The sequence below is a fragment of the Procambarus clarkii genome, chromosome 25, assembly GCF_040958095.1.
Source record: "Procambarus clarkii isolate CNS0578487 chromosome 25, FALCON_Pclarkii_2.0, whole genome shotgun sequence".
NCBI classification, from domain to species: Eukaryota; Metazoa; Arthropoda; class Malacostraca; order Decapoda; family Cambaridae; genus Procambarus; species Procambarus clarkii.
The window spans coordinates 39,054,858-39,064,475 of record NC_091174.1 but is presented as its reverse complement, the minus strand read 5'-3'; the positions used below and the strand labels follow the sequence as shown (position 1 = coordinate 39,064,475).

The following is a 9,618-nucleotide window of genomic DNA, read 5'->3' as shown; positions in this document are numbered from 1 at the left end:
GATGATGTTGGGGCCTCCTAGGGGTGCGTCGTGAGTATACGCCCCACAAACGCCACCTTAAGAACCGTCAGTCCGTCGAGATCGGGTTCAGTGACGAAAGGAGGATTGACAATAAAAGGTTCCCCTCGCTCGCGACGTCGGGTACTACAGTTTTACGGGTACAAGAGTATGCCTCCTCAAGCACCAGGATGTCAAAATAGAAAACCTTCAAAAGAATAACCAAAACGAGCAAAATTTTGGCAGGAAACGACAAGCAGATAGGAGAAGAGGGGGAGAAAAACGAATTGGAAGGAAAAGTTAAAGTTCAGCACAATTAGAGAGGACAGCAGTAGGAGCACAAGGCTACAGAGCACCGTCCCAAGTAGCATCACACTCCGGCAGCCGCCCAATTGTCATTTAAATAATTCAGTTGGATGGAAAAGATTCGATTCCTGGATTAAAATATTTTATTATCATCTATGGTGATTTATGAACTAAATATCTCTTGCATTAAAATAATGTTTAAAAATCATGGCATTACAAAGATAAAAATGGGAAGTATTATATCCCAACATTAAAATTATATATTAGTCTATAAAATTATTGTGTGGTATGACAAACTTCTACATCACTTCATTTTTAACCCATCACTAAAATATTGTGGATTACAATTTGTCCGTATCATTTTCCCACATTGCCTTCATTATGCACCACCCTGTGAGCGATCATTTGTTCAATTTGTCCGAATCTTTCCCCACACTCTGGACACTCGTTGGGAACATTTCTGTTATGCACCATCCTGTGAATCAGCATGTCTGTAAGGCGACCAAATCTTTCCTCACAATCAGGGCACTTGTAAGGTCTATCACTCTCGTGCACCAACCTATGAGTTGTCATATTTTCATGTTCATCGAATCTTCTCCCACACTCGGGACACTCGTGGGGAACATTTCTGTTATGCACCATCCTGTGAATCAGCATGTCTGTAAGGAGACTAAATTTCTCTTCACAATTAGGACACTTGTAAGGCTTATCAACCGCATGAGCCATACCGTTAAATTACAAGTGCAGAAAATTCCTAGTATTAAAGCCTGTAAATGCTGCTGCTTGGGGAAGCAATCTCAAGGAGTAAATTTGAAGGCAGAATATCCTGCAGGAGAAGAAGAGGGATATTAGAATTATTATTTGGTAGTTATTTGAAGCGAAATAATGTGTTCCTGGTTTTTCTATTGTTGTATAACAGGAGTAGAGTGCATATAGGCTGCGTGTGGTCCTTTATACATATTGGGCAGACATGAATGAGATACTAATTTCCGATTGTACCTTTACAGGCAGATTATAACACCTACTTCCATTTATCTCTGCAGTGGTCTTTTCATGCTGCATAGTCTGGAGAGACTACACTGCTGCTGCTGCTGGAAAGATTTACCCTACTCAAAAAGAAGCTTAGAATTTGATTCTCCTATTTGAGGAAATTTACTTTCATTCAAGTAGAACTACGTATCTATTTTCGAATAAAAAAGTTAACAATTCAGAAACTAAATTTATTAGAAGTGGACAAGGGAATTATCACATTAATATCTACAACAATTTGTCAACAACACACCTCAACTAAATCAAATAAATTTTATTAGCAGAAGGGCGCCCTTGCACCGACACAAGTGTCTGAAGGTAACTATCTGAAGAAAGCAGTAAGACATCACGACTACATAGCCCTTTGGAAGAATAAGGATTGGAGATGGGACGGGGGGGGGGGGGGGGGGTTTTGTATGGTGCTCTTTAGCTAGGATAAGAGCTACTCCAGTAGTTATGAAAAGGCATCAAGCCAGGGAGACTTGTAGCACCATCAGTGTCGCTGGATATTCAAAAAGGTATTAAAGATCACCAACAAACCAATACAAGAACCAAGGGCAACCTCTGGCCAGAATTGCTAAAGCTACACCCGATGACGGCAGAGGAAAGAGCAGGATGGACAGAAGGCTTCTTACCCATTGGGGAGAAGAGAGGAGAGAGATACTAGGTCTTTGCTTCTGACCGTCAGACCATTACCGATGTACTGTGCATCAACAAATAGTCCCAGGCTAATTCATGGAAGTCCTCAAGACCCAAAATAGTTACAACATGGTGCGGGATAACAGTGCCAACGCTGGTATTCAGCAAAGTATTTCTTTGACACCAAACCCAGGGCACAGTAGTATGCACGACCTCCTACTAGAAGGGAGGTACAACATTCCAAATCTTAATAAACCCGAGAACCTGCAGTCAACTAAGAGTGCATGGATATCCACATCAGGGAAGGTAATGCTGTCGGGACAAAAATATATAATGTTTAGGGCCATGAAGTGCAGCCGAACAAATCTTAGAATATAGAAGGAAGCGAACATGCCCATGTATTGAGGAGGGGGGGTGGGGGGGGGGGAGACGTTGCTAAGGACCCCCCCCACCCCCCACCCCCCCACGACGGTGACTGGGTGAATCTGCAGTTACAATTGAACGAGCCACATCACGGCACGAAATAGTGACCACGAGACGATTGGAGCGCAACCCAACCATGTAAACAGGATGGTTAACGGGGAAAGGCAGAACGCGGGTAATTAAGAGGGAAGCCAGATTTGTACCTAACTTAGCCAGGGTTATGGATTCTGTCCTTATATTACAGTCTAACTGACGTAGTCATCTGAAAGCTTTAACCTGTGAAAGAGTCAAAAGTGCCTGAAACGAATATGAAAGTCCCGTCCAGGATACCTCCTACACCCACCCTGTAACTACAGAACAGAACAGGCAGCCCCACAAAACACTGCTATCTTAGTGGTGTGCGTCCTGGATATACACCACTCAATCGTTACCTTTAGAACCGTTAGTTGCTGTAGAGTTCAGCAACGAAGACCATTTGACAAAAAATCCCTCCCTCCAAGGCGTCAGGTACCCCATTTCTAAAGATAAGAGTGCCGTTTAAACTCTCCCTCCAACAAAATAAGGCAAACCAAAGAGTTTTCGAAGTCTGAAGGAGTCGGCAGGAACTAACCATAGAGTAGAAGAGGTAGAGAGAAAATTAACAGGCGGAAGAGAAATATGGATCAACAAAATTGTTTAGAAGGTTGGAGGAACAAGGCTAAAAATTAGAAGTTTAAATGCCAGCTCATTGAGCATCACTAACAGCTAGCCACAAAGCTCCCTTGCGTCGACAACGGGCTAGATATCGTTGGGGGATACTGCCAGGGAGTGTTAAAGGATTTCCTCTGGATAGAACGTTTAAAACAATTTTCTTCAATAGATAAATATTGTTCCAAGTAAACCAGGATATCAGTCGTGGGGAGGAACTTCCAAAGTCTAGGAAGGGAAGGGGGGGGGGGGAGGAGGTGCCAAAGACTTAACGCGCTCCTGCTTTCGAGAAGAAATAACCAAAAGGTGCCACCAAGTCAGTGAGTATGTATATTATACAGTTTGACAGGGTACAGATGCAACTGGTCATGGCAATTCTATAACGAGTACAATAACTTTTGTACCGGATAGGGCGACTGAAGAATCACATCAAGTACAGTCTTTAAAAGCACAATAGCTGCCAAGAAACATTAATCGGGGATCAAGGTATTAGTACACTAACAGTACTATTTAGACCAAGATGCTGACCTGGAGATCGTGCAGAGGTACATTTTTTTTATAAAATCTATTCAGTAATCCATCCAAGTTGGGAATGTTAACGGTTTTTTGAACCATGAGAGTTTATGCGAGCATTTTTTTATATAACTAGCTGTATCCGGTAATGCATTTGTGGCTCAGCAACGCATGTGCGTTTTATTCCTCACTCTCCACCTCCCAACTATTCCCCACTCACTTTCCCGAAATGATCTGTAGTTCACTGATGTAAGAAAAAGTTAAACTAAATGAAAATCAATAAAAATATTAAACTACTCTTTAAATAAATGATATGGTAAACAGAGCTATTGAAATGCACTGTTAGAAAATAATTCAATCAAAATAAAAGCTAAATCTATGCAAGTTCTATTTATCAATGCAATGGGAAACACCGAAATGCAATCTTAACATATTTAGTATAGTGGGAGTGTTGCTATTTTTGTGCAACAGATGGCACCATTTACAAAAAAAAAAAGTTTACCCGTTACAGGTGTGGCATGTATATAGTAGGTATATGAAAGACACGTGCCTACTCTAATGCAACGTTGTGTCAAAATTTTAAAGCAATCTGACAAACTTTTTACCGATTAAACATTTTGAACAAACGAAGAGATTTTTATTTATATAGATTTTATAGTAACACAAACCGGGACACCACACAAAGCATATTAGTCACTTCACACTTCCTCTGCAAAATAGCTACCTTAAAAAAGGCAGAGGCAGTAGTTAGGCAAAGTGACAGTCAATTTTATTTTTCGAACTCGTTATTTTGTAAATAATGGACATGACTACACATCTTTCGGTTTTAAAGGGAACTTGTTAAAACTACCTTCCAGGGTTACCCGATAAATTTGGTTTCTATTCATGTCTAGACTACATGCAGCGGCATAAAACAGTTTAGCACATCTGGCCACCAACAAGTAGACCTAGTCAGAGCGAGTAAAGTTGGGCTATTTATTACCAGAACGATCAACCGATAGCCAAGCTGCCTGAAAATGAAGACAGGGAAAACTATTCAACAAGTATTTAAATCTTTGAAGTAACTACAGTGAGTGACAAAAGCAAAAATAGCGGGGTTCCATCATAGGACTTTCAAGGTTGACGAGATGGAAGCGAAATTTTATTATTGTCAAAACCTGAATGTACTTATGGTGGCTGACATTGGCCGCAATAATGGAACCACAGACAGGCGAAATAAAATATTACAAATAATGTTCATGATCATTGTTGGGACACGGGTGGGGGGGGGGGGGGGGGGAAGAAATACGGAATTAGTTTACGGCATGCTCACAACCCGAGCAACGAATTTTATTGCTTATCAAACATTTCAGTACTACTGGAAGCACCGCGTGCGACGAAGTAAAAGCAGAAACAAGTAAAACGGAGATAGAATGCTGGACAGTCGAGATTAAGAACGTTAACCTTTATTATTAAAAGTTATTCAGTCTATCGTCAGAACAATTCTGAGGAACCAAACACTAGTTAGAACAAAATCAGCGGATTGGGACCAAGACCTACATCTATCCCCCATGTGTAATATCTACAGTGCATGAGGAGCCTGTTAACCAGATTGAGAACATGTCTAAGTACAGAGAGAACGATGAAGACTAAAGTGCGGGTACAGAATACACTAGTATTCCTCCCTTTTTAAATAAAATGATAAGCATGTAGAAAGCTTATGCGAAGGAATCTCTAGAATTTAGTTTTTGTATATGAAGATTACCTCAAGATTATTTTTCAGATTTTACAAAAGGCAATAGAAAAAAAAGTTAAAGACAAAGGTAATTATGAGAGCAGTAAGCTAGTATGAATATATTATACAATATACATAAATATATATATTAGGCTAATATATACAAGAAAATTTAAAGCGATACATACACGACTACCGTTTGATACATTAGAATAATATTAGAATTTATGACGCAAGTTTGAGGAGAATGGGAGTAACATTCCAAATTAAGACTTGTACTAGGATAAGGTTTAATAAAAGGAAATCTGGATACAAGAGGATATTGAATGGACCAAAACTATAGCATAAAGAAGTGGATCGGCGAGAATAGGGTCCGTAGAATAGATGTTAAGAGGAGATCTAAATCAGAGATCAAACATACCTTTTCACAGGCACGGGTGCAGTGGTGGTGGTTGGGGTCTGAAGTAACCGATTACGAAGATTGGCGGTTTCCCCAACAGTGACTGGGCCAAACTAACAAGTGACAGAATGACAGTGGTCAGAGAGGCGCCTTCTGTCCTGTGGAGGAAGGAGACTTAATTGTTTATATGTTATGCTGTAAGGAAGAGGCTCAGTTGCGTCTGTAGCAACAATGCATTAAGAGATGTTCCAGGAGATTCAGTCGCTGGAAAATTTAAAAACATACGACAGCATTACCTGTTGCCAGGAGGTTAATGAGATGACTAATCCATAGAGAAGGAAAGAAGATTGGAAGATTGTTCGACAGGTGTCTAGTATATTGGTTCAAGTAGGAAGGCCTCTAGAAGTTACGCGGGTGTCAGGATTGGAGTCTAGGAAAGAGTGGGGTTACGTAATTCTACATTAGGTCTCTGGAGGGAAGTTTCTGTTGATCAGGAAGCGAATACTGGGAGAGGCTTTTGTCAAGGTTGGTCGTAAATATGTTTACTGGACAGCTCTTATACCCCCATAATAAAGCGAGTAATAAACTAATATGTTTTCCGGCAGGAGATGCAAAATTTTCACAAGGGCGAAAACGGTAATCTATGTATGGACATTCACAAAGTCTGAAATTTTTACAAGTCAAATCCAACACCTTGGAACAGGTTATCACTGGCCAAATCAACTGCCCGAAACTATGCGTGTTGGTGGCTTTAGAATAATGTACGTACAGATTCTCTAATCCTGTCAACGCATTGTACCCAACCTCTTTTTTTTTTAACCAAATTTGTTAATTCCCACTATACTCAAGACCAATTCATCCTTTCCTTGATTATATGAAATATTTAGTCATACGTTTACAAAAAAATTATATAAAAGAAAAAAAGTGTTGGCCAATTAATTAATGAGGGCTGTACTAGGGTTATAGTCATACTGTATGCTCACGTTGTCAACGTTAACAAATTAAATTAAAACGCTTTGAAAATACTATTTCCCTCAAAAATAACTCTTGTAGTCTAAAGTGTACATTGGTTATTGGTGTAGCAAAAATAAGAATCTTATACAATTCTTGCAAACTAAAATTCAGTACTAATCTTCAATTCCAAGTCAATCTTTGTCCCACCTCTGAATGAAAATACACATATAGCTATATTAACGAATATGCAAATCAGCACACACAATATTACCATAAACACTACGGTAACAACAGACCCCACGGCAAGATAAATCATAGATCATGCATAACGACTAACCAACTCGCTAAGAAGAATCTATAAACACATAGTAAACACCACCTTACTTAAAACAATGAGGATGCTGCTCATTGGTGAAACACAGATGAACTGACAAACACTGAACAGCTTGCCACCACGTCGCTTCCCACACGAACATTACGAAAGAACGACAGGAAATTTCTAAGTGAAATTAAAAGAAACACACGGGCACATAAAGAGATGCAAGATACCAGCAAAATAGCGCCCTCTGTTGTCTAGAAGGTGAGGAACAGAAGCAGTGAAAGAGAACGAGGGAGACGGTAAGCAAAAATATTATGAGTAATGGATTTTCCAATATGTTGAGTGTTTTGTATATATGTAACATTTTCAGTTTATTCCAATAATATTTAGCCTGTGGATTACTTATTACTTACAGATAAAATTTTAAATGTGAGAGATATATATTGACAAAAGTATGTAACCTAATTCAAACTTTCTTAACATCGGAGAAGTTTACAAATTCTTTTCCGCTAAAGCTACTTGACTGGACACCCTGACACTGGCACCTTAGTTAAGGCTACAAGACTGTACTCCCTGACACTACCACCTTCGGTGAGGCTACAAGACTGTACACCCTGACACTACCACCTTCGGTGGTAAGTCTTGTAACCTCAATGAAGTAGTAAGTGTCTGGGTGTCAAATCTTGTAGCCTAAATGAAGGAGCCAGTGGCTGTTTGTTTACTCTTGTAGCCTCACTGAAGGTGGTAGTGTCAGGGTGTACAGTCTTGTAGCCTCACCGAAGGTGGTAGTACTCATATTAGGTGAGTACTACCACCTTCGGTGAGGCTACAAGACTGTACACCCTGACACTACCACCTTCGGTGAGGCTACAAGACTGTACACCCTAACACTACCACATTCGGTGAGGCTACAAGAGTAAACAAACAGCCACTGGCTCATTCATTTAGGCTACAAGATTTGACACCCAGACACTTACTACTTCATTGAGGTTACAAAACTGGACGCTCAGTCAATGGCACCTTTACCGAGGCTACACTACTGAACACCCAGACACGGGGACTTGCTATGAGACTACAAGCCCTGACAACCTAACACTGGCTCCATCGCTGAGGCTACACTACTGGACACCCATTCCTAGTCAACTTTTCTGAGGCTACAAGAATGGAGACCCTGACACTGGTACCTTCGCTGAGGCTTCAAGATTGAACACCCAGTCAATGGAACATTCGCTGAGGCTACAAGACCGGACAACCTGACACAGGCACTTTCGATGAAGCTAAAACACCGGACTTCGTATCGCTGGCAGCTCCGCTGAGCATTCAAGACTGGACACAATGACACTGGCACCTTCGTTGAGGCTAAAAGACTGAAGAACCTGACATAGACACCTTTGCTGAGGTTTCAATAGTGGACACCCAGACACTCAGCTCCATTGCTGAGGCTACAAGAATGGACACTCTGACACTGGCACTTTCGCTGAGGCTACAAAACTGGACTCACTGACACTGGCACCTTCACTGAGGCTACAAGACTGGACTCATTGGTCCAGCCTCCTTCGCAGAGGCTTCTCGACTGGATACTCAGACACTGGCACCTTCATTGAAGCTACAAGACCGGACAACCTGACACTTGATATTTTGCTGACGCTACAAGAGTGGACACCCAGACATTGGCTCCTTCGGTCTGGCTACACGATTTGATACTCAGACACTGGCATCTTCGCAGAGACTACAAGACTGGAAACCCAGACACTAGACACCCTAACACTTGTTCAATCGTTGAGGCTACAATAATGGACACCCATACGTTCGCTGAGGCTACAAGTCTGGACACCCGGACTCTGGTACGTTCGTTGAGGCTACAAGACTGAACACCCTGTCACTCGAACCATCGCTGAGGCTGCAAGACTGGACACCCAGTCACTGGCACCGTCGCTGAGGTTACAAGACTGGACATCCTGATACTGCCAACTTCGCTGAGGCTACAACACTGGAAACCCATTCTTTTTCTTCTTACATGAGGCTTCTAGACTGAACACCCTGACACTGGCATCTTTGTTGAGGCTTCATGACTGAACACCCTGACACTGGAATCTTTGCCGAGGCTACAAGAGTGGACACGAAACCACTGGCTCCTTCGTTGAGGCTGCAAGACTGCACACCTTGATACTGGTACATTCCATGAAACAACAAGACTTGACTTTTTGACAATAGCACCTTCGCTGAGGCTTTACGACTGGACACCTTGACACTGTCACCTTCGCTGAGGCAACAAGCCTGGATAATCTTACACTGGCACCTTTGCTGAGGCTTCACGACTGGACACCCTGACACTTGCACCTTCGCTGAGGTAACGTGACTGGACAACCAGACACTGATTCCTTTGCTTCATCTACAAGACCGTACACCATGTCACTGGAGTTTTCGCTAAGGCTACAAGACTCGACAAACTGACACTGGCTCCTTCGTTGCGGCAACAAAAATCGACAATCTGACACTGACACCTTTGCTGAGACTCGAAAAAACTGGACACACATCCTCTGGAACCTTCGCTGAGGCTACAAGACGGGACACCCTGACACTGGTATCTTGATGGTGTCAATCATGGAATTAACGTGAGACTTGCTAGAATGTTTT

The 9,618-nt window shown here is 41.7% G+C and overlaps 1 long non-coding RNA gene across 1 annotated transcript; it reads right to left on the bottom strand.

The window, feature by feature from the left end:
- Positions 1-428: 428 nt before the first annotated feature.
- On the bottom strand, positions 429-7,130 carry LOC138368407 (uncharacterized). Its single transcript, XR_011229587.1, has 3 exons — positions 7,047-7,130; positions 5,730-5,866; positions 429-1,129 (listed from the first exon to the last, which is right to left on the bottom strand). It is a non-coding gene; the product is annotated as an uncharacterized lncRNA (long non-coding RNA).
- Between the last annotated feature and the right edge of the window lie 2,488 nt (positions 7,131-9,618).